This window comes from Perissodus microlepis, chromosome 12 (genome assembly GCF_051167445.1).
Source record: "Perissodus microlepis isolate ML-2025 ecotype Zambia chromosome 12, ASM5116744v1, whole genome shotgun sequence".
NCBI lineage: Eukaryota > Metazoa > Chordata > Actinopteri > Cichliformes > Cichlidae > Perissodus > Perissodus microlepis.
In genome coordinates, this window is record NC_140472.1 from 28210117 (window position 1) to 28235398 (window position 25282).

General features: G+C 39.0%; 1 long non-coding RNA gene across 1 annotated transcript; it reads right to left on the bottom strand.

The window, feature by feature from the left end:
• Nucleotides 1-20988: 20988 nt before the first annotated feature.
• Nucleotides 20989-23521, bottom strand: LOC146376503 (uncharacterized). The gene is made up of 3 exons (XR_014801834.1): nucleotides 23321-23521; nucleotides 22925-23057; nucleotides 20989-22843 (listed from the first exon to the last, which is right to left on the bottom strand). It is a non-coding gene; the product is annotated as an uncharacterized LOC146376503 (long non-coding RNA).
• Nucleotides 23522-25282: the final 1761 nt, after the last annotated feature.

The window sequence follows — 25282 nt, forward strand, 5'->3', positions numbered from 1 at the left end:
AATTGAACCAAATTTCAGGAACCCAGTGGCATAGTGATGCAGTGACTAGCACTGTCAGCTCACAGCAAGTCCCGGGTAGCAGAGGGATTCCTTTGTGTATTCTGCATGTTTTTGCAGCATGGATTCTCTACTAGTACTCCAGATTTTCTCCCACAATTCACAAGGCATGTTTATTAGGTTAATTGGTGATTGTTATTTGCTTGTAGGGGGTGAAGTTGTCTGTGCCTCTGTGTTAGCCCTGTGACAGACTGGTGACCTGTCCTGGGGGTACACTGTCTCCTGTCGTAAGACAGCTGTGTGTACTGTCATGATATATTTTCTACTGTTGCTGGTTTAAATGAAAGCAAACAACTGTCAAAGCGCACCTTACTTTGTGGTCAACCTGACATTGGAAACATAGTTGCGTTTGCCGCTGCAGTTTGCTCTATGTGCGATATTTCATCATTCAAGAGTTCACTATGTGATTTTTGCCAAGAAGTATTGCAACTAGGACAAGCCATAGTGATCTTTTACTTGGAAAAGTACTTGGCAGTGTGTGCAGCATGAAATTAGATTTCAGTTTCTATTATTATTCCCCGGTTTCTTTATGAAAACAACACTGTTTGCTGCCTCCAGAATTTGGAAGCTGGTATAGTATAAAACCACATTTTCAGATACCACTGGTAGCAATGACTTTCATCAGATCAGCAATAATAGAAGTATTATCCCATGAGCATATGCATTAAAACAACAATTTTCGAATGATTTTAACATTTGGTCTCTCGTTGATTAAACAGGAAAAACAAGTGGTGGTTTTTGAACAAAGCAATCTCGACAAAGCAGCGGTGCTTTTATTTTGACATGAGCAGTTGCCACATACAAATGGTTATCTAAAAGAAATCACTGTCTTGATAATATTTTTTCATCTCAAAATCATTCAAGCATGTGGTGTTGTTTTCCCTGATGTTATTGACTTTTCAGTCATGTGTAAATTTCAGTTATTGGCCAGTAACTTGTTCTAAACATGGCTTTTAGAGGTTTCTTTGCAGTATGGGGACTCTTTCTTTTTGTTAATGGTTGTTTAGGCCTTAGGTTTTCTCCATATCTTTGTCCATAACCAGCAGCTGGTTTGTCTTTAAAATGACATTTCTCAGTGGATTCACACATGAGTTAATGCACATGTGACTTTCCCTACATTTGAAATAAATTTGATTCCCCTGCAACCATTTTTTCTTCGTGTTTTTATTTATGTTTTATTGATTAGATTTTTATTAACTAGATATTGTGTTAAATGAGCTTTAAAAAGTGTTTTTGCGAGAGAATAAAGACAAAAAAACATCCATCCATCCATCTTCATCCGCTTTATCCGGGGCCGCAGCTCAATGCAGCAGCTTCGGCAATGGAGACGCTGAACATGGTCCATTCGGACTCAATGTCTCCAGTCTCCCTCGGAATGCTGTTGAAGCTCTGCCGGAGGTGTGCGTTGAAGATCTCGCGGACTGGGGCCTCTGCTAGACGTTCCCAGCACACCCTCACTACGCGTTTAGGTGCACCGGGTCTGTCCAGCGTCCTCCCCCGCCACCTGATCCAACTCACCACCAGGTGGTGATCAGTTGACAGCTCAGCCCCTCTCTTTACCCGAGTGTCCAGAACATATGGTTGCAGGTCTGGTGATACGATTACAAAATCGATCATCGACCTGCGGCCTAGAGCGTCCTGGTCCCACGTGCACTTATGGACACTCTTATGTTCGAACAAGGTGTTCGTTATGGCCAAACTGTGATTTGCACAGAAGTCCAATAACAAAACACCGCTCAGGTTCAGATCAGGGAGGCCGTTCCTCCCAATCACGCCCCTCCAGGTCTCGCTGTCATTACCCACGTGAGCATTGAAGTCTCCCAGCAAGACAATAGCGTCTCCAGGATGAGCACCTTCCAGCACCCCACCCAGGGACTCTAAGAAGGCTGGGTACTCTGAACTGCCACTCGGCGTATAAGCGCAGATGACAGTCAGGACCCGTTCCCCGACCCTAAGTCGCAGGGAACAAACCCTCTCATCCACCGGGAAAAACCCCAACGTACCGGCAGCAAGCCGAGGGGATATTAGAATACCCACCCCAGCCCGCCAAATCTCACCAGGGGCAACTCCAGACTGAGACAGAGTCCAGCCCCTCTCCAGGAGACTGGTTCCAGAGCCCAAGCCATGCGTAGAGGTGAGCCCGACTATATCTAACCTCACACACTAACTCAGGCTCCTTCCCCACCAGAGAGGTGACATTCCATGTCCCGATTGACAGTCTTGGCAGCCGGGGATCAGTCCGCCAGGGCCTCCGCTCCTGGCCGCCGCCCGGCACACAATGCACCCGACCCCTATGGCGCCTCCTGCGGGTGGTGGGCCTGCGGGAGGATGGACCCATGTCCCCTTTTCGGGCTGTGCCCGGCCGGGCCCAATGGACTAAGGCCCGGCCACCAGACGCTCGCCCTCGGGCACCCTCCCCGGGCCTGGCTCCAGGGCGGGGCCCCGTTAACCCTATCCCGGGCAGGGTAAACTGTTCCCTCGATGTTTTCGAAGACAAAAAAACATTATAAAGATATAGTAAGATTCTGAAGTTTGAGCCTTTGTGCAGACCTTAGACCACTAAGCATAGTTCTGGTTTCTTCAATTAACATTTCTCTGTCTAATAAGTATATATTGAATTCCTTATATAGGTTTTAAAAGTTTGACTTCTTAAAATCTTGATAAATTTGACGTTTGCAGTACAGATTTTGGCAAACATTGGCAAGAAAATTGGAAACTCGCTGACATTTTATACTGGATTACTTTCACGTATTTTTAAGTAACGTCTTTTTTTTTGCCCCACATGAAAATATCTTTTACAAAAACACAACTTTAACGTCTTTTTAAAAATCCCTTGACACAGAGCTTGGACAAAGTAACCAGCCTGAGCTGAGGGAAACAATTATAACCAACCAAATGAGGTACATCTGTGGGGGGGGTGTGCGCGCGTGTGTGTGTGTAATATTGAGCTTCTGGCTTGCCCCCATTGAAAGAAAACACGAAATGATCACTTTCAAGTTGGCTGAAATTTTATTGATATCATCTAATGGGGTGAAATACAAAGAGTAACACAGCAAGAGCTCGTGCAAATTGGGAAGTCAGGATTACAAAAATATGCTAATGAGTTCTCTGACCATTATTTTTCAGATCTTTGTCAAAACAGTCACATACCAAACTTACTTACTTACAAAACATCAGTTCTTTCTGTTCAAAATATATTGCAATTCAGTCATAACAATGTCTGTCTGGAAATAGACTTTCAGAGATTTCGATTCCTTTTCTTTCAATACACATGTGAACATAGAACAAGTCAAAAAGATCATGTGTCGCCCAGTGCCAGCACTTGTCTGCTTAAAACCTTGCTAATTTATGTAGTCAAACCTTGGACCACTTTGTTTTATGAGCTCTGCACAAGTTCTTTTTTTTCAGCAAATTCACATAAATGTTTTCTTTTTCCCCTATACTGTCAAATTTGCACACTAAATTAGCCTTTTCCACACTATCCTACGCTCACAGAAAACCACAGTTGTCTCTGAATTAACAGCTTATTACTGCCAAGTTGTTACACTCAGCCAGTTTGTAGTCTAGGCTGGAGCAGGCTGGGGTCACCACAGTTTGTGACTTAGTGGGACTGCAAGCCTGAAAAACTGGAAGCAAAGATCGCTACAAGGTCATGTCTTTTGGCTTGACAGGCTGTGGATGGCGTTCACAGCAGGCATGCACGCTTGGCCAATGTACTAGTTGCTATGCTGGAGGGTAGCTCGAAATTATGAGAAATTCACATTTGGGAGAGTTCAGGCATAGGAGAGAATAAAGGGCGCTATGACAGGTTAACTGCCAGACTACACTGAAGGAGGTCATAACATTTGTATGTTCATGGAGTTCGGAACCTTAGAGGTCTCCCTGTTTGCTATATAAAACTTTTATATGATAGCATGTTGCTGATTTAAGGGCAAGTCATGAGGTTATGGCATTAGAGACAAAAGACACGTTGATCCATGCACGGGGGAGGGTTATCTGCTCTGCAGGGAGGTCAAAAGAGTACAAGAGTTACCTTTAACAGACTGTGGGAGGTGGGAGGCTTTGCAGAATGTGTTTGTGGGCATTTCTTTCTCCTGTATATAATATACAACATTAAAAGGGTTGACAGTTCAGTGGAAACTATGGTTTAGTAGTTGGGAAATGAAGACTTTCCAAAAAGAATTAAACCACTTTTCTCCCCAGATAAATTTGTCAAAAACTTAAAGAACATTATTTTTAATATATTCAAAAGTCATAATCATGACTTAATTCAATATCAAAATATCTGTGTTTCTGTTTAAAACCCAATAAACCATCAGAACAGGCTGCCATGCAAAGATGTTTCTTTAAGAAAGGGAAGTTATGTATGTACATACTGCTGTAACTGTCTCTGTAAAACCAGAATGTGTGACCAAGAAGTAAAGACAGCTGTACACCGTAGCCTTGCTCCTGATCCTAAATTGTGTACATAGTGAAATATTTTAATTAACTTTGTCATAATTACTGCATGTAATAATATTTTCCCTCAAGATTAGCTTTTCTCAAACCACTTGCTATCAGATTGTATCTTGTTATAGAGACAGATAAACCTGGTACCTCAACAAAATTTCTTCTCTTTCTGACACCAAAGTTGAGCAGAAGTGCAGTTTAGAAAAAGTGGGACATCTGAAAAAGCTTCTCTCTACGTGTAAGCTTGATAAGGTCTGAATCGAAGCTGCACTCACTTTCTGATGGTGTCACTTCTTTAAAAACTTCATGTTCGATTAAGTTGTCTCACTTGGATTGACTCACTCAAAATTAAATTATTAGAAGTTCATGGGAATATATAATAAGCTCCACCTCACTAGTGTGACCTCGACGATGACTCCAGCAGATAGAAGAGCAGTTAAAATCTGATTTCACAAAGACAATATTTCACATTATTTCACTCAGTTTCAATATCACCCCAAGTTACTCCAACCAAAGCACTGCCTGGCATCTGTGTCTGCTAATAGGGTCATTAATATTCATATCTTCAGAGATGAGATGGGAAACACACTGAACAAAATTTCACACACATAAGTACACACACACACCACAAAGAGAAATCAGTTGGCTGCTCAAATATAATTACTTGACTGCTGACTGCCATTTAGGAAGATGCCTAGATAGATTATTTTTGTCTCTCCTTCCCCCTCTCTGTGTATGTATCTTTCCTTATCTTTTGAGTTTAGCAATATTTTCTGTCCTTTTCTTTTTCTCCCACCAATCATCAGTCTTCTCTGAAACACTGCCTGGCAGGCTCCACAATGTTTGATGCAATTTACAAGTGTTTTCCTGTTGTAACTTTCAACGACGCCTTGTTCGCTGAATTATAAAGTATGCGTTTGTCTTTCCCATGAAATAGTAGCCTTTCAACCATGAAAACTGATGAAGGACATGAGAGATAAAATATGCAGTTTTTATTTTCACTTAAGCTCTTCCTGTTTCCAAGTATATAAATTGCTTGGTGAAACTGACTAACACTGACAGGTTTATATTGTTGCAAGTACATGACCTGAGTCCTTCACTGGAAGTATTGTCGATGCAACTTAATTCTTGACCTTGCAAACAGTTTCTAACAAAAAAGTCTCACTGCAAGTCTTTCAAGTTGAAGTTATTGAACTAACGATAATACCTGAACAAATTTTAAACTATCATATATGGGTTAATGACATTACAAAATACAAACTGTGCAAAAAATATTCACATATTAAATTTACAAATAGCATTTAAAAATTTAAAATGTATTTAATATGATAAAGTTTGTAACAGTTATGTGTGTTGGGACGTGTTTTGAAAGTACATTAGAAATACTAATACTGTGTTTGCAATTTAGTTAATTGGGTAAATTAAACTGAACATATTGCAGTTAAAAAATGGCTTTTGGGTGTGAGACAGGAGGCCACAGGGTGTGTTACTGCCAATGCACAAAGCACTGAGTAAATTATAAAATGAAGGCAGTTCTCATTTTGAAAACCTACGCAGGAGGATTGTTTCTCCCAAACCTTATAACACGCATGAGAGCAGCAGAACTTTTCTCAAGCATGTTTGCCGATTTTGTTTTATCCCCAGTTTCTTTCGTTTGAAACTGTGGAGGGTGGATGTGTCATCAGATGTACAAATATATAAACTATACAATACCACAGTGGTTCCCAAACCTTTTTTGCTAGGCCCCCCTTTGTTTTACAAGAAAGATGTAAATAGTCAGATTAACAGTATTTTGTCTCTATCTTCAGGTTTTACATGCTTACATATACACACGCAGTTACTGTCCCTCCATTTACAAAGGCAGAGGCGTCACGGTGTAATTATTTTTACATGTAGTTGTTTTTTTCCTGTGTAATAATATTCAACATTGCTATCAATACATTTTTCAAAAAATGCCTCTCTGTGCAAAATGGGTTTAAAAACATAAACAACTGTGGAATACCATTTGTCCGTGATTTAGACAGGGGGAACAAATTGTGGCAGTATCAGCCTGATGTTATTTGTATCCCACTGTAACTTTACTGTATAAAGAGCTAACATCTCCAAAATGTCAGGAGTAGTTAGTCATTACAAGAAGTGTTTGTGAACTAAAAATCAAGAATGTGGGATACTGTTTGTCTGTGATTTGGAGAGCCCAGCGCTGCTCCTGACAAAGGGAAAACCAATTCTGCAGGGGAGACCTACCTTGGCACTTGTGCAGGTGAAACCAAAGGGAAGATATGCTTCACCATATTTTCTAGTCTTTGGCTTAGAATGAAGCAAAGCCCCCCCCCCCCCCCCCCCCCCCGCAATGGCTCTGCGCCCCCCCCAGGGGGCAGGCCCCACACTTTGGGAAGGTCTGCAATACCACAATATTAAAATATTAAAATGTGCATATTTAATACACTTGAATGTTTTAAATCATTAAACAAATTTCACATTACACAAATATAACCTTATTAAATACAAAATGCAGTTCTTAAGTAATGATTTCATTTATTAGGGGAAAAAAGTTATCCAAACCTACACAGAATTATAAAAATAGCTTTATGAAAAATGAATAGCTGCCGAAACCTACTGCCATGGGTTGTCCCATCAGTGGCAGCAAGAACTGCAATCAAGCGTTTGAGATAATCAACAATGATTCTTTCACATTGCTGTGGAGGAATTTTGGCCTATTCTTCTTTGCCAAAATATTTTACTTCAGTGGATGGTTTTCAAGCATGAATGGGGGGTTTGTGGTATGGCAAAGCACATTAATCGGATTTATTTAAGACTTTGGCTTGAACACTCCAAAACCTAGATTGTGGGGTTTTTTTTGTTTGTTTGTTTTGTTTTGTTAAGCCATTCACCGGTAGACTTGCTGGTGTGTTTCAGATCATCATCCTCTGTGAGTGCTTTTGATCTTTAGGGCATGAACTGATGCCTGCACATAATCCTTAAGAATTTTCTGGTAGAGAGCACATTTCATTGTTCCATGAATTATGGCAAGTCGTCCACGTCCTGAAGCAGCAAAGCAAGCCAGACCGTCACACAGCCACCACCATATTTGACTGTTGGTATGATTCTTTTTATGAAATTCTGTGTTAGTTCTGATGATGTAACCAAACTGGTTGGTCAGCCTAAAGAATATTTTCCCAAAAGTCATCTTGATGTTATTTGGTAAATATGAGACATGTCTTTGTATTCTGGTCCGGAGTGGTTTTTGATTTTTGCTTTTTTTTGGGACTTTCAATGACGAAATCTCTCTCCAAAGTAAAAATGGATGACATTTTTACCCCACCTCTTTCTTACTGTTGAATCTTGAACACTGACCACTGATTTTTTTTATTTATTTATTTTTTACCTAAAATAACAAATAAATAAAAAACTTTAGTGAGGCAATCTTTGTCTAATACTAAGCATTTTTTGATTATCTGAAATATGTAAGTGTGATACCAGTCAGTATGGTGTGGTCCCCTTTTGCCTAATGCAGTGCAACGCATCTCCGTCACATAGAGTTGATCAGGTTGTTGATTGTGGGGGGAATGTTGGTCCACTCCTGTTCAATAGCTGTACAAAGTTGCTGAATATTGGCAGGAACTGGAACACGCTGTTGTATACGCTGGTCCAGAGCATCCCAGACATACTCAATGGGTGATATGTCTGGTAAGTATGCTGGCCATGCAAGAACTGGGATGTTTTCAGCTTCCAGGAACTGTATACAGATCCTTGCAATATGGGGCCGTGCATTGTCATGCTGCAACATGAGGTGAGGGTTGTGGATGAATGGCACAAAAATGGGCCTCAGGATCTCTTCACAGTATCTCTGTGCATTCAGAATGCCATGAATAAAATCCACCTGTGTTCATTGTCTTTTTTTTCCCCCCTCCTGTCCCGTTTGGTTCTTTTGCCATCAGAATTATTGTCTAAAGGCCAAGAAAGATGCCCAACGGATTTACTTTACCAAACGGACCATCCCGGCCTTGCCGTATTGGTCCATTTGATTCACCTTTGTTTTTATTGTTTATTTTATTTTATTTTCACTTGCTACACACGGGACAGACATGACGGGGGGAAAGAAAAGGGAGAAAGAAAGAGAGGTAGGGAAAGAAAAACAGTGGGGAAAAGGAACGGTGATAAAGGGCAAAAAACCAAAACAAACAGACAAAAAATACATATATCAATCACCTTGAATACAAACCACTGGAATTTGTAGCATCTGTTAATTTCATGGATGTGTCCATGTCCTATTAACAAAGGTTGGAGATGTATTCGTTCACATTTAAGCTGAGCATAAAGTTAGTGTTGTGTGGCTTGTGTAGTTGTGGTTAAATCAAACGTCCAGGAACTTTAAAAGTAATGGAAATGTGGAGATGAGAGAGTGGATCCAAGCACAGACAATGATGCAGGAGAATGTTTTAAACTGAAAATGAGCCTTTGTGGCTGTATGAAAACACTACAAAAAAACTAGCAAAGGGGAACTGAGAACACTAACAAAACCTGAAGAAACAGCTAAACTAAAGAACATGAGGAACATAGAAATCATAGCAAAACCTGACAACCGGGAATGAGGCGCCTGAGACATGGAACACTGAGGAGGAAATGCAGAAAGAAACACCAGTGATGATAAACAGACAATCCGACAAGGAACAGAGATAAACGCACAGAATATATACACATCGGGGGAAACGAGGAAATGGCACACAGGAGGGAGACAAAGCTGAACCTAATTAGATCAGATGAGAAAACGGGGAAGCAAAACTCAAAACACTGAACACAGGACACAAGACACCGCAAAGTAAAACAGGAAACACGAGACAATCACAAACACTCAGACTAGACACTGCGACAAAGAGACACGGCGGACTGGGAGTCAGAGGGAACACTGAACATGGAGCACAGGAACACAAATCAAAAGACTAGAAATGACAAATAATGAACTCAAAGACAATAATAATTCAAAATACAAAACCGTGACAGTAAAAATGTATATGTGTGTGTGTGTGTGTACACGTGTTGTTGGACATGGAGTTAAAGGTAGACGACTGAAACCAACGAAAAGCCTGAAAAAATGATGTTTCAAGCTAAAATGTCAGTCAAAATGGCTGTTTATCTGAATAAAGGAAAAACACAGAAACAAATAATATTAAAATTAGAAGAATAAGTGACGTGTCCACAGGGCACTGTCCAGAGTTTTTCAAATTATGGCTGAGTGAATTGTTTTCATGTCAGCCTTCAAAATCCTTTCCCCCAAATGGATTTACAGTGTTTGAAATTAAATGCTTCAAGTATTTCATTACAGATTTACACAATCCCCCAGCACAATAAGGGATTTCTTGTTTAGTGGCTTCCGTGACTGTTCAAATACCTGGGAGGCTGAATCAAGAATTCACAGTGGTTCAAATATTTGATGTTTTCAGATGGATATCTGCCCACTGCTGACTCAGACAGAAATAATCACTATTTTCTTCTTCTTTCAGTCCAGTGATTTCTTCTGCTCTTTTGAGCTCAATATTAACTCCATTACTCATTTAGTCATGTTTGATTTGTGTACAATGAATAAACAATACTGTAATCTTTAAAATATTTTTAGCTTTAGGCTTTTGAACTAAGTCTGACAACTCTCTCTCACTCTCTCTTTTTCTGTGTGTGTGTCTTCGGCTTTACATGCATATCAAAATTAGTGATTCAACAAGGTGAGAAATTACCATTGTTGCTTAAAGAAGTCCAGACGCTTTTCTTTCCAAGCTCCTTAGACTGTATATGTGTGTGTGTGTGTGTATATATATATATATATATATATATATATATAGAGAGAGAGAGAGAGAGAGAGCGATCAACAGGTATAAAATCACTGCATGTTGACCAATCTATTCTTCAGAAAATAGCCTCATCATTCATGGAAGATCCCTCTGACCTCTGTTCGTTCTCTAAAGATTTTCTTAATTCCGTGTAATGCATTTGTGTTTCCCTAATGAGCAAAAATAAATAAACACAAATAGTTAAGACCAGGGTCTTAACTAACTTCTGAGGAAAATGTGTCTTCATAAGATAGTTTATATTAATTTCTATGTCATTTTGTTGGTTAGCAAGAGCACTGAAACTCTGTAGATTATTTATTTTGAGCAAACCTATTTTACCTTTACCACATATCTGGGACAAATGGAACAGAGGAAAATATTAGCCAGTGAACTTTGTTACAAGTGAAGATCTTTGTTGATATTCAGAATAAATACAAAATTTTAAGGTTTCTACACCTGTACACAGAATATACTCCTTTAGTCACATTTCTTAAGACTATTTTTCTTGCAGACAAATGGTTGAGCATTTATTTTGGTGGATTAACTTTAGAGATCCAGGATTGTCTGGAAGTCAAGACCTCCAAATTGGCTTTTATGACCAAGAGAGACGGGAAGAGATGAGGAGAGAGCACTGAAGTATTTCCTCTTAGTGAATGCAAGAAATGTGTGTAGACAGAAATGGAGAAAAGGGGGTTTAAAAGGGGAATAAGACGCAACGAACAAAAAGTGAGTGAGAAATAGAGTTGAAGTATTTCCTCAGGGGTAAGAGCTGTCTTTTAGCTGGATGTTTGAAGATTGTAAATCCATTCTCTATGGATATTTATCATTTCCCCTGTGAATGTGCATTCCCAACCAGCTGCAATTTATCAAGGTAGACAGACAGGGAGAAAGAGGGCGTGGTTGCAGGGCAGAAAGAGAAAATAGGGAAGCGAAATGCACAATTTGGATGGAATCACTATTGGAGACTGTGCATAAGAAATTGTTAATACAGGACATCTGCAATATTTGTGTATGATTTGCATAAGGTAAGAGCTTTCTGCAATTACCGTCACAAATTACAGAGAGTTCGGACTGCTGCAATTCCATCACACACGAAAAATTGTCAGAAGCATCATTCAGCTCGTGAATTGAGTGTATGAAAATTACCTGCTATGACATTAATCCATCATGACTGTGAAAGGAAGGAAATTTCACATTACCGGACAACTTAAGGTGGCACAAAATCCATCTCAATATAATTTGTTAGCATAGTAGCATTTGCTGATTAGCACTAAGCGCGATGTATGACTGAGAATATACTTGAAGGTCAATTAACCAAAGAATTGGACAAACTAGAAACCAGATGGAAAGAGAAGCAATCACTATAATCCATTCAACTTGAGAGGGGAAGGTGTTTACCGACTTTTACGACAATTTATCTGATGCAGTTTCACCAAAAACAGCAATTGTCAAACATATTGGTGCTGAGGGGGATTACTAAATTAGTATAATTTGAGAGCATAAATGTCCATCAAAACAGGGAATAATTAACTTGATAGTGTTAACTTTCTGGTTATGAAGTCGAGCTGAGAACAAGAGCAGGATACAGTGACAAAAAACAGTCTCGCCGAATGATTTTGAGAATGTATTGCACTGGTGGGAAGAGACTTAAATAATAATATCTGTCAACAGGAACATTTAGAGAGAAAATTTTACTCATTTGAACAGAAGAGGCACCTCAGTCACATCAAACAGGTAAGACTCTACCTGCCACCAGCTGCTCTCCGAACAGTAGACGTGTTCTCAGGATTAGAGATCACCAACCTCTGAGAACGAGAGAAAAGCAGTTTTTGATTTCGGAGTGGGTTGGTGTCAGTGTGTTTACAGCTGTTAGACAAACAAATCTGTCAAACCACTGCCTCCGTATTTGATGCAATACTTTGATGCAAAAATTTCTTTAAAACTCTTGTAGTTTTTCACCAGCTTTTGACTGAAGAGGAACAAGAAAGGGCTACTTGATGGGAAAAGGCACAAGAGATGTTAAGGACACATTTCCTTTAGGGCAGAGTGTATTGCTCCTTTGAAATATTCTGGATGTGTTGTTTGATGCTTCACTCTCCAGCTATTCTAAGGGAAGTTTAAACCCATAGAGCTCCGTGACATCTTCAGATGAAAATGAATCTAAGATTTTTATTTTAAAATTAAACTTACGCTTTGTAGGAAATTGACACCTTCACTGAAAAATTGTCTGTGGCATGAATAGAATAGAAGACATTACAGGATATTGTTAAAATTACGAGTCCTTGCAGACAGAACGGATTTCCTGGGGGAAATTGATATTAAGGGTCATCATTTATTGTGTGTCACAGATTAGTCATTACTGTAGCCGTGTTTTATAGGCCATGGCTTCCCTCAACTGGCTTGTTAACAGAATTTGTCTATTTTCTTATATTAATGTAGTCATTTATTCAGTTTAAGTAGGCTGAAATTTCCACTGGAGATTTTGCATGCACTTTTTCTCACAACCACTAGAGTTCTCTTATATAATCTGAGCTATTTTCTGTTAATCACTTTTATCTTCAAATAAAGCTTTCTCTCCTAGTTCAGTTTAAAATCCCAAACTGAGTAGGTAATCTCCAGATAAACAGCTCAGTTACAGGCCAGACAAATTGAAATTTCAATCCATTTAAGAGAACTGAAAAAAAAAATCACCCACAAATGAAAATGATTAATTTCTGGCTGTGGTCTTCCTGCACATGTCCTCTTGATATGAATGCTTAGAGAAATAAGCTTTTCTTATTTCCAAAATAAATAAATAAATGAACTCCTGGGAATAACGTTTTAAAACATAGTCCTTAGGAAACAAGAGGAAGACCAAAACAGCAGTTACTGTGTTAAACAGGAAATAGTCTTCAGAGAGTTGATTGAGACAAGACAGTCATTTAAAGACGATTAATGAAAGATACTTAAAACGTGCATTAAATATTCCAGTTAAATGCATACACTTGTACAAAATAAGGCAATATTTAGTCTTATCCATTTTAGACAGTTGACCAGAAATTTTCTGAAACATTACAAGCAAATGGAAAAAAATGTGTACATGTAACCGCAGCCATGTAACTGCCTACTGCGGCCATTCAGTGGGATGATAACATTCACAATGGCTTCTTGCTCTTTTCAGACCTTCCAAACCAATCCAACCATCCAGTAAGTCCTTCTGGTGGTGTATTCCAGCCCCTTAAAACCACAGGTAACAGTGTTGGTCAAGTTACTGGAAAATCATAATTAGTTGCTAATTACTGATTACTTCTCCAAGAAAGTAATCCAGTTACCTTACTAATTACTTATTTTCAAAAGTAATTAGTTACCCTATTACTTAGTTACTTTTTAAAAACATGATACACAACCTGTATAGTTATAAAGCAATAGACCTTTTAGTCCAATTCTATTTTTTCTGCGTAATCCATCATATAAAATTGAATCAAATGAAAAAAGTCTCTTTTTAAAACTTGTTTTATTAGTTTTAATCATTTAACTTTATGCACATTGCATCAAGCAAAAATTAAATTGTATGCAACATTCTCTAACTTGAAGAAAGAAGTTTTCTTCCCACGCAGTGTACAGTGGACACTAATGTTTTTGTCACTTTTTATGGAATCAAATTCAAAGTAATGTAAGTACTTCCAAGCTTTAAACGCTGCACAGTTGTACTCTCTCCAACACTCTATATTATCCATTGTTGATCTACACACAGACGGATGTTCCACTCACAAACGTCATTGTCATGAGACACTCTCCCTAACAAAATCATGGTTTAGTAACACAGTAATGCAGCAACAGCAGTGTAATTACTTTTTTTTTGCAATAGTAATCCTTTACTCGTAACTTGAAAAAAGTAATCGGATTACAGTAATGCGTTACTTTTAACATCTTACTGCTCATCTCTGGTAGGTGGTCCTTGTGGAATTGTTCTCTTTTACAATTGCATCTCACTGTTTTTCAGAGGAAGATTGTGTGAAAAAAAACCTGCTATCACAAGTATTGGCAGCCCAAACCAGATTACTATAGCTGACCAACAGCTCCCAGCTTTGCACACCACCAAAGAGCAATAAAGATTAATATGGGCTTCCTTGCCTGTGGGGCCATAGATTTGCCAGTTTATATCAATAGATATCTCTAGAAATGAATATAAAAAGACATGCGGCGATGGGGATATATGCCATATACATGTGTATACTGTATACATCAGCTCTGTGTGTGATTCTACTTTTAGCTGTTCCTGTAATCAAAAGAGATTGTCACAGCAGGTGGCTCTGCACTTTTGATTTGGTAGATTTTTATAGTTTTTAACGTCACATATTCTTCCTGACACAACCCCAAAGGGATTCATTTCTCCTCCCAGGATCAAGCCAGAGACTCTTTGTCTGTTAGGCGATTGTGTAAACCATTACACTGTGGAGTCACTAGCTCTGTGTAAACTGCATGCTTAAATATGTTGACTTTTGCATTCTTTGTTGCTGTTGTCCAAACTTCAGATGGCTGTGGTCTGATCTCTCTGTGTAGCTCCCTCTCTTCATGCTTTACTTTTTTTTTCAGTCCATTTCCATCACTTTGTCTAGATCTCTGAATCTCCCTCTGTCCATCTGTTGCTTTCATTCTCTCGTCTTGCCTCCACCCCCTCCATCTGTCTTAGAGGTTTCACTAACAGGGTACTTGACAGGAGAGAAGTGTGCAGGGAGAGTGGCCTTTTTCTAGCAAGTCAGCTAGTCATCCAAGGCTAATTAAATATCGCTTCTGAGTGCTCGAGTCTCTCTTGCTCTCCTACCTCTTGGTGTCTCTGTCACTGTCTTACTTAAAGTGGGTGCTTTTCCTGAACTGAATTAACACTCCTCCCTGTTTCTTACTTGCTTTCTCTCTCACACTCTCTCTATCCCTTGTTCCCAGTCATTGCCTTGGGCTCCTTACACTCAAATTAACCTTTCACTATAAAAATCACACAGGGGAGCAGTATCCAGACAGGTGTGTGTGTGTGTGTGTGTGTGTGTGTGTGTGTGTGTGTGTGTGTGTGTGTGTGTGTGTGTGTGTGTGTGTGTGCCTGTGTGTGTGTGTGTGTGTGTGTGTGTGTGTGTGTGTAAGAGAGAGAGGGGGGATGTAATGTGCATGAATCTAAGTGTGTGGCTGAGTTTACAGGGTCAGCCTGTAAGCCTCTGTCCATGTAATTGTGTATCAGAGTCTTAAATGAGCTCTATTTTCCCAAGCTGATCATGAGAGTGGACGGATGTTAGGTGGAACAGGTAAATCGAAGGTTCAGAATAGATGACGGGTTTACGGGTAAAACAGGAGGAACAGGATGCTCCCAAAATCTTCCAGCTCATAAGGAATTACACCAGAGACTCATTCATTCAACAGGCCCAGTCAGTTAATAAACTCATGTACATCAGTCTGTCTGTTAAAACTTTAGACGTGAAGTGTAGTCACACTGGTTGGGACTGTCAAGATAGCGTGTCTCCAGGGCTGGAAATTAAGCTTTCCTACTTATAAATGTTACATATTACTGACAAGCTGTGTCCAACAGGCTGACAGTGTGGTGTTCAGCCTGTTGGACACAGCAGTGAAGAGTAGGCGGATAAAAATTAGAGTATCCAATTTCCATGTTGTAGAGATAAGGAGAAGTGAGGGGAGCAGAAGGAAGGTACAAGAGTACAGAAGTAGTAGAGTGAAATAAAGTGAAGTGAATTTTTAAAATCTGGATTTTATGTCTCTTTGGCTTCTTGTTCCTCCTATACTTTTTTCAAACCTAAACTTTCATGAAGGAAAAATGAGTTAACTTTTTAGGAAGAAGGTTTTGGAAGAAAAGGACAAACAGCAATACACAAAAAAGCTTAAAAATCACATTGGATTAAAAAAAATGTCCTTGTTAAGTTTGTTCTCATTACCCTATAGATGTTTTTATCACACCTCTTTCACTCTATGCTTAGCTGCATACCAGTATTGCAACCCAGTCTCACAGAAAAATGTGAACTAGACCCCAAAACATTTTTATCAGGTTTTTGTAGTCCTCTTTTGTGACAATCAGCACAACTTTGAAACAAATGTGTTACAACAAGAAGTAAATTTGTCTAGAACATGTATATTGTAAATAGTCTCAAGTGGGGGCTAAAGACCAAAGCAAAACCAGTACATGAAATACTTTGGTATTTTTATTCATCTTTAGGCATGAAAAGATGAATACAAATACTTTACTCCACCACTCATCCGTCCATATTCCAGACGTGGACTATTTCCCTTAAAAGTAGACAATAATTAATTAACCCACTATCACGTCAATACAATAAAGTCTGGGTTTTAAATATATATTATTTCCCGCTGCTGGTACTGATACTTCTGCATGCTGCATTTCATGCTTTGCCTCTACAAAGCGTGAAAAGGACAGGGTGACTAATCAAAGCATACGAGGACGTTTGGACAGATAACAATCGTATTCAGGGACACAAACATAACGGTAAGAGATTTGTGTTGCGAAATGTGATAAAAGGTGAAAAATCAGGACTAGAAACACAAATTAATACAGCAGAGGTTGTGAATATTTCACCTAGTATGAAAAAGGTGAGTTTGTTGTATTTTAGTAGCTAAAAGCTCCATACAGCACAGTAGCGGACAAAAGAATCTTTCGGGAGTAAAAAGTTGAAAAAAATAAATAAAGCTGTCATTCCCCAACCACTAGTATCATAGCATCTGTCTGCAGTTGTAATCAGTATACTCTAACAGTGAAAACAAAAACAACTCAGCAACAACAAATATCACCACATCTCTTTAGATACAGCCAAACCTCTTAAACCAGCGGTCTCCAACCCCCGGGCCTCGGACCGGTACCGGTCCGTGAGTCGTTTGGTACCGGGCCGCGAGAGTTGAGGCTCAGGTGTGAAATGTATGGTTTTCAGGGTTTTTATCGGTTTTCAGCGTTATTTTGTTATCGTTTTGATCGTTAACTCGGTTTTCTTGGGTCTTTTCACGTGTGTTATGAATAAATCGTAATTTTTTCGGTACCGGTACTAGTTTTATTTTGTTGTATTTATCCGCGACACATTAAAGGCAGGTCCGTGAAAAATATTGTCGGGCATAAACCGGTCTGTGGCACAAAAAAGGTTGGAGACCGCTGTCTTAAACGGTTACATAGCTTGATTTGCAACCCTCTCACATATTAAACCTTTATCCTCTTTAAAGTACAAACCTTGCTGCTTCCATTTCTTATTCTAAGAGATCCGCCTCACTTACTGAAAGTTTCTGTGAATAAATACAAATCTGTGAAGGTTAAAATGTGGATTGTGTCTAACTATGGTCATTCATGTAATTTATATTATAGAAAGTATGCTATAGTAAGTATTATAGTAAGCACTTTGCTAAATATTAATATGTTCATGTCTTTGTAAATCTCTAATTGGCTGTCCCAGTCTATTGAGTGAGTTGCTTTCTGTCTGAGTGGCGCTTTGTTTCCCGTTGTGTCTCTTTTTCTCAAGTGAGAATTGTAAGGTAAAAAGAAATACGAGCGTTGGTTTGTCTGGTGTGTCTTTGAGTTTGTGCGTGTGTGATAGAGAGACAGTCATGTTGGGCACACAGATGGGAGAGCTGAAGATGATTAGAGTGGTATTACATTGTCACTGGGCTGGCACACACCGCTTTAATTACCAAGTACAGCAAACACACAAAAATTTTTTAGAGACACACAAATTTATGCAAACAGACACACGAGCACACTGATAGACAAATTCAAGCAAATATTACGCTACACACAAGCAAACTGATATAATGCAGCCCACGCACAGTGACACTCAACCACCTTATATGCAGCACAGATTTTGACACATACGTTAAATTTCGATTCTGCTTGTTTTTCGTCTAGTGAGTTCATCACAGTTACTAAGAACGCACTTTAGAAATCCAAAGTTTTTTTTAATTTACACATTCCTAATGATACCCATTTTAAAAATCAAATGTTACTGAGGGTCAAGATCATAACCAATCACCCTTTTCTTTTTCTTTATATGAAAATATAAAGCAACCTCTGCATTCTGCACTACATTGACAAAAGTATTAAGTTACCTACACAATACATCAACAGTAGCTTTTATGTAATCTCATCCTAAATCCATAGGCATTAATATGTAGTTGGTCCTGCCTTTAAAGCTGTAACTGTTTCCACTTTCCTGGAAGAATTTCAACAGGATTTTCGAGTGTGTCTGTGGGGACAGAAGAGCATTTGTGAGGTCAAACACACATTGAACGAGAAGGACTGGCTCGCAATTTCTGTTCTTGCCTAAGGTATTTAATGTATTGAGATCAGGACTCTATGTAGACCAGTCAAGTCCTTGCCAACAGTATTCATCCAACTATGCCTTTATGAACTTTTCTTTGTGCACTGGGGTACAGCTATGCTGGAACAGAAAAGGATTTTCCCAGACTGTTCCCATAAAGGTTAAAGCATAGAACTGTCCAAAATGTAGTACTGAGGCATTAAGATTTTGCTTTAGTGGAACTAAGGACCCCAGAACCACAGAAAATCATCCTCATGGCTCAATAAAATCAGGCAGTTAAAGTCCTCTTGGAATTCTTAGACTCATTCATCAGACTGCAGATAGAGAAACATGATTCATCACCCCATGGACTACGTTCCCACTGCTCCAGAGTCCAGTGGCAGCGTACTTTACGGCATTCCACCTGATGCTTGGCATTGTGCCTTGTTGAAACCCATGCCATGAAATTCCCATCTCCAAAGCCTACTTCAGTGTGCAATTCACCTCAGCACTTGGTGACCCTCTTCTGTAACTTTACATGGTCTTCCACTTTGTGGTTGAGTTGCTGTGTATTTTGAGTTGTTTCCATTTTCCAGTAGTACTGCTTAAAGTTGACTGTGGAATATCTACGAAGGATGAAATTTCACAAACTGACTTGTGGCATCCTGTTATTGTACAACATCTAAATTCAGTGAGCTCTTTAAAACAACCTGTTCTTTCACAAATGTTTGTAAAGGCAGACTAAATGGCCAGATGATTGGTTTCTACCTTTCTGGCAAAGGCACTCAAATCACATGAATTCAAACATGTAAGAAGTGCGGCCCAATACTTTTTGTCCATATACTGTATTTTAGTCTTGTTCTGTCATGCAGTATCAGTTTTCACTGCAGCCCTGAACTTGTCTAAATATTATCTGACAGAGAACCTAAATGTCCAGTGCAATCAGACATCAAGGGTCTTAACCAGCCAGCTTCCCAGTACCATCTATGTGTGACTGTAGGAGCTGTGAGTGGGTATGACATGTGCTCCCTCTTGCAAGTCACACTCTTGCCTAAATGAAATGAACTATTTCTAGTAGTGAGAACAAGTTTGGACTATGTTGTTATGTGCAATACATATGAGAAAAGATGGCGTTTAAACTTGTTGTTCACCTCCCAACTTGTGTTACGCAGCCAATTTCCCTGGGCTGAAGGCCCAGTGTGTGTAAGTGGCTTGGTCTATACATGAATTCCAGTGATACATTGAAGCAGAAGCATAGGGATTCACAGATGGCACAGAGGGAGATTCAGTTCAACTCTATTTTACTTATATAGTGCCAATTCGCAGTAATAGTAAACTCCAATTGCTTTATATTATAGTGTAAAGAACCTAGAATATTAGAAAAAAAGCTCAACGATCAGACATCCCCACTAAGAGCAAGCAAGGAAAAAGTACCTTTTAACAGGAAGAAACCTCTGGCAGAACCAGGCACAGGGAGTCGTAGCCACCTTGAGCCTGCCATGACCAGTTGAGGGTGAGCTAAAAGAAAAGACAGCAAAGACACGTATGGGAGAGAGAAACATGATTTACAGTAATTCTACTACTACTTTCTAATGATTAAATGTAATAGTGGAACAAAATGGAGGGTGAAAGGACATAAGTGAAGAAGTACTCACCGCATCATGGCAAGGCCCCAGCAGTGTAAACCTCCATCCATTCATCCATTCCTATCCTCTTATCTTTATCGGGGCCTGGAGGGACTGGACCCTATTCTGGCTAACATCTGGTAAGAGGTGGGATACACCCTGGACAGGTCGCCAATAGAGAGGGTGTCCAAATCCAAACTGGGAGCTAGTTCCACAGAAGAGGGGCCTGGAGGGGTTTAAGGCTCTGCCTCCCATTCTACTTTTAAATACCCTACGAACCACAACTAAGCCAACAGTCTGAAAGCAGTCCTCTATTGGGACAGTATGGTTCCATGAGATCTCCATGATATAATGGGGCTTGATTCAAGTATGTGTATGGGAGGAGAAAGACTTTAAATTCAATTTTGCTTTTTAACTGGGAGCCAGTAAATATAAGTTAATATGAGAAAAATATGTCCTCTCTTTCTCTTTCAGTACTCTCACTGCAGTTTTTAAAGAGAAATTAAAGCAGTTCACCTTATGAGTAATGAATGCATGAACTCGTTTTTTACGCATCACACTGAGACAGGATGTTTCTAATTTTAGCAACAAATACAATTAAGCAGTTCTACTTATATTTGTTTAATGTACTTATATTTGTTTTTAAGACATGCCTGTAGTTTAACTAGTTGATTTGTGTCATGTGGCTTCATGAATAAATAAAGCTGGCTATCATCTGCATAGCAATGAAAATATATGTTGTGCTTTCTAATAATATTGCCTAGATAAGATAAAGTTAAGATATTAGATAAGATAGCTGAGTCAAGTAAAGGCTTTTTTAAGTAATGTTTTAAGTACTGCCACCTACGAAAGCCTTCAAAATCAAAAATGAAATGAAATGCCTGAATGAAATAACAGTTTAATAGATATAATACATAATAAGACAATCAACTTCAATGGGAGATTGTCACAACAGCTGAAAAAATGGGAGATAACTTTGTTTCCTTGTTTAGGGGAAAACCACTTTGGAGAATGGTAATCTCAAGCACATGCAGGGAATGGTGCTGAGGTCTGGTTTCCACAAACAAGAACCAATGCATTGACCATAACCATTAACAAATACCGGTGCCATTACCCTTCCAAGGCAAATGCAGCATGAAAAGGAATAATAAAAGAATTGCTGTTCTACATCATGGCTTTATTCTCAGCACATGTTTTCCAAGTCCTCAAAAGATCTCTGGTATTATTACCAAACGGTCCAGTTTTATTAAACTTGACTCCTACCAACTGTGTTCAGATGGGTTGGTCATTGGTTGAGCCTATTATACAATTTAAATAACTGTTATTATTCATATTCATCAAAACCTTTCAGTGCACTTTGGATTACAATCGTAGAAGATATAACTCCCATCACCACACAAATGTTTTAGCAAAGGCTAGAAGCAATCAGTAAACTAACTCTGTATGGATTTGCTTGCAATAATAAGGAATTGAGTAAACTGACACCAAAATAAAACCATGTTTTGTTTGAGGTTTGATTTTTTTTGTTTACTTGTTTGTCTTTTGTGATCTGAATCAGTCAACACTCACTGGAGTCACTCTTTGTCCCTGTCTCTGTTCAAACAAACATAAAAATGTTTGTACTGAGTGGCTGAGGAAATCAGAATAGCATGAAAAAATGTTTCAGTCTTTCAAAATGTTCATAATTACGCTGCATCGTTTGTTATTCAACAAAATAAGTCACTGACAAAATGTTGTCAAAAATCCAATATTCAAATGTATATACATAGTTTCACGAGACGAATGTCTGCTATTTACATTGTGTTCATATTGGCTTCACTTTCTCTCACTCTCTCTCACACACACACATAATAATGCCTATAAATTTGATTATTTAGAGTATACGTTTATATAGACATTGTATTTCCTCTGCAGACACATACATACTGTAAATTCACTCACAGAATGATAATAACAAGACAGCATTTTAAGCAACATGGAGGGAACAAAAGTACTTTAATATTTCAGACAGTGATAAATGCTGTTGTTAGCTTATCAGCTTGTCAGGCATACTGAGTGTTAAACATTTTTAAAACTCCATTGTATGGAGACTGTTCTGTAAACCCTCTCAAAAAGACTTCACAAGTCATGGAAACTAATATATAAGGAAGCAAAGTGTGTAAGTGTGAATGTTTGCATTTAACTTAAACTTGTCCCTGTGACAACCTGGAATTCAAAGATATGGTTAATGTTATGACATACTTTTTTTTGTAACTGTAAGCATTAGTTTTGGTGTTAAAACTAAAACCAAAGAGCACCTAAATAAAAAAAAACATAAGGGGAACAAATCTATGCAGAATAAATTAATAATGGTCCTGAAAGACATTTGCCTGCAAAAACCTTTCCAGCCTCTTTAGTTCTCTGTGTTAAACTGTATGCTCTCCTACATGTCGTTTAAGTGATTTTGTTATGTTAGATCAGACCTCAGGGACAAGTGCGCAGGTTTGAGGACTTGCTGAAATTATGTATAAATAAAGAGTAAAGCTGTGCACACACTGGAAAGCAATTCACTGGTTGGACATTGCTTTGAAGTTGAAGGTTGATCACTTCTGGACATCCCACATTCTGGTTGCCTAGGTAACTATCAGATGTATTTACTGTCAGTTCATATGTCGTATCAACCATATTGTGTGCTCTCAGTGCAGTGCTTTTAATCACTCACCTGGAAGTTGGAAAAAGTTTTTCTTGTGCTCTCGCAACTTCCCCAGCAAAGTACTAGAAAAAGGTCTGTTTCAGTACTTCCCCAAAAGGTTGATTCTGTTCATCTGGACGTAGCGTTTTCATTCAAGTGAGTCCTTCAGACCGGAACAATATTGAAAGAATACTGTTTCAGTATTTCTCTTACATTCACTATATAATATTTCATTTACCAAAAGCTTGTGACCAATTTCAATGCTAGCTACAAAAAATTATTATTCTATATAACGTCTTCATATCTACATGCATGTATTTATGCTTCTACAAATATGCATACGCAATGCTGAACAGAAATGCTGAATAGAAAAAATAAAACATGAAAGAATGTCAAAGGAAAGACAATTGAAAACAATTTTCTTACCCTGTGTAAAACCCATCTACAGCCTTTTGGGACAAAAACAGGAGGGAAGCTGTTGAGGAGGGAAAAGGGAGAAGGAGAAGGAGGAGTGGGGAGGGTCAAGAGCTCAATCTATCCCTCAGATGAAAAGCAAACGGCAATCTGTGCGGCACAAACATGCGTGTCATCCCTGGGAATTGGCTGGTGGTTGGTGGCTCATCAGGTTCCTTCTTTCTCTTTTTCTGTGCAAATGGGAAAGAAGTAGAAAAAAAAGAAAATGAGAGAGAGAGCGAGGGAGGGAAAGAGAGAGAGAGGGAGGCATTTATATTGCATTGGACTGGATGCTATGATGCCTGTTAAACTGATGTCGCAGCTCCCCAGAGAAGGGAGAGGGCAAGAGTAAAAGACCAAAAACAAAGGAAGGATGGAGCTGAGAAGGGCAGCCACAACAGAAGAAGAGGTTGAGATATGGGTGAAAAATGCATGTGAGTGAGGAGAGGTGGGACAGAGCGCAAGAGGTTAATCTAGAACAAATATCCATAGTGATAGAACAAGAGAGCCGGATGTGGCGAGTTGTTACTGGGAGTGGATAAGAGGGGATTTACACAGTGAGTGAAGAAGATAGGGAGTGAAATTGAAAAACAGAGCAGGGCAGAAACAGAGAGACAGCCGGCAAAAATGAGAGAAAGGTGATAGAAAAGAAAGACGTCGGGACAAAGTCAAGAGAGAACTACTATATAATATGACATTGGAGGAAAAACGGATGTTGAAATGATAAAAAAAAAGATGAGACCCATCAAAATGACAGGGACAAATCTATACAGGCAAAATGAAAAAAGGGGGGAAGAAAGCAGAGGAACATGAGACTAGTATAGCCTATGAAATCTGTCACAAACTAAAAAGTAAAGGCAGACAGAGTAGATGAAGACACACTGAGATAGTGAAGTTTACTTGTCCTCTGGTGCCACTTGAAGGTATTAAAGCCTGAGCTGAAAGTCGATAAGAAAGTTGTGGTCAAAAGAGCCAGGCTTTTATAGGCAGAGGTGAAGCCCCCAAACCATTTCATCCTTCATCCCTCTCGTCATCAAGAGTGTGGATTTATCACTCTATTACTAGGCCTTTGGTTCATACGAGAAAGATCAGATTTTCTATAAAATGTAAATTAGTTAAATACAAACACTGCTCTTGCATGCATCTTTCTGCTTCTTGTTTAAGGCAACATTAGTAAATCAAAACAGCAATCCATAAAGCCAAATAATTTACTGAAGAGGATAAAAACCTCAGCAGAGCAGACAGAAACTTCAGTCTCTAAATCATGAAGCTTTACCTTGCGAGGCAGGTGGATTCTTTCGAGATCACGATTGAGGCTTCAAACTGTGTGCTTGCAACAAACCCACAGTCAGTGTCCTATGAAGAACTACATGCCAATAAGGTAAGAGCCCATAAATGTATTTTAACTGTCACAGTTCACAAGTACATGCTTGCTTTAAAAAGGGCCGCTAATGGCAAAACTACATAACAGCAGAAATAATACTGCATGGCACAGGTGAGGAATTGTTATAGATGGTCTCAATCTCAAGTATTTTTTTGACAGCTTTTGAAAAATACATACATAGTTGCGTCTCCCCTCTAATACAGTTCAAAGTTGAAAAGGCAAAGTTGACATTTTTTAATTTTTGCAATTCTTCTTCCATCTTTCTAATTATTTTTCTGCCTGTAATACTGCTCATAGATCATCACCTGCTTCAACGTCTGCAAGTCTACTACCTGTGTCTTACAATAAAAGTCAGAAATGAGTGAGTCGTGAGTTTATGACCAGAGCATTCATTCCATTCAATCCACTCTATACCTCCTCTTAAAACCAGCTGTTTGTCTGTCACCAAGACAATAAGGGGCTGAAAGGAGTGCAGCTGTCCAAGCTGTCTTCACCAAGTTGGAACAGAGCAAGAACATAACTGATAAAAAACACTCATGTAGACTCATTTA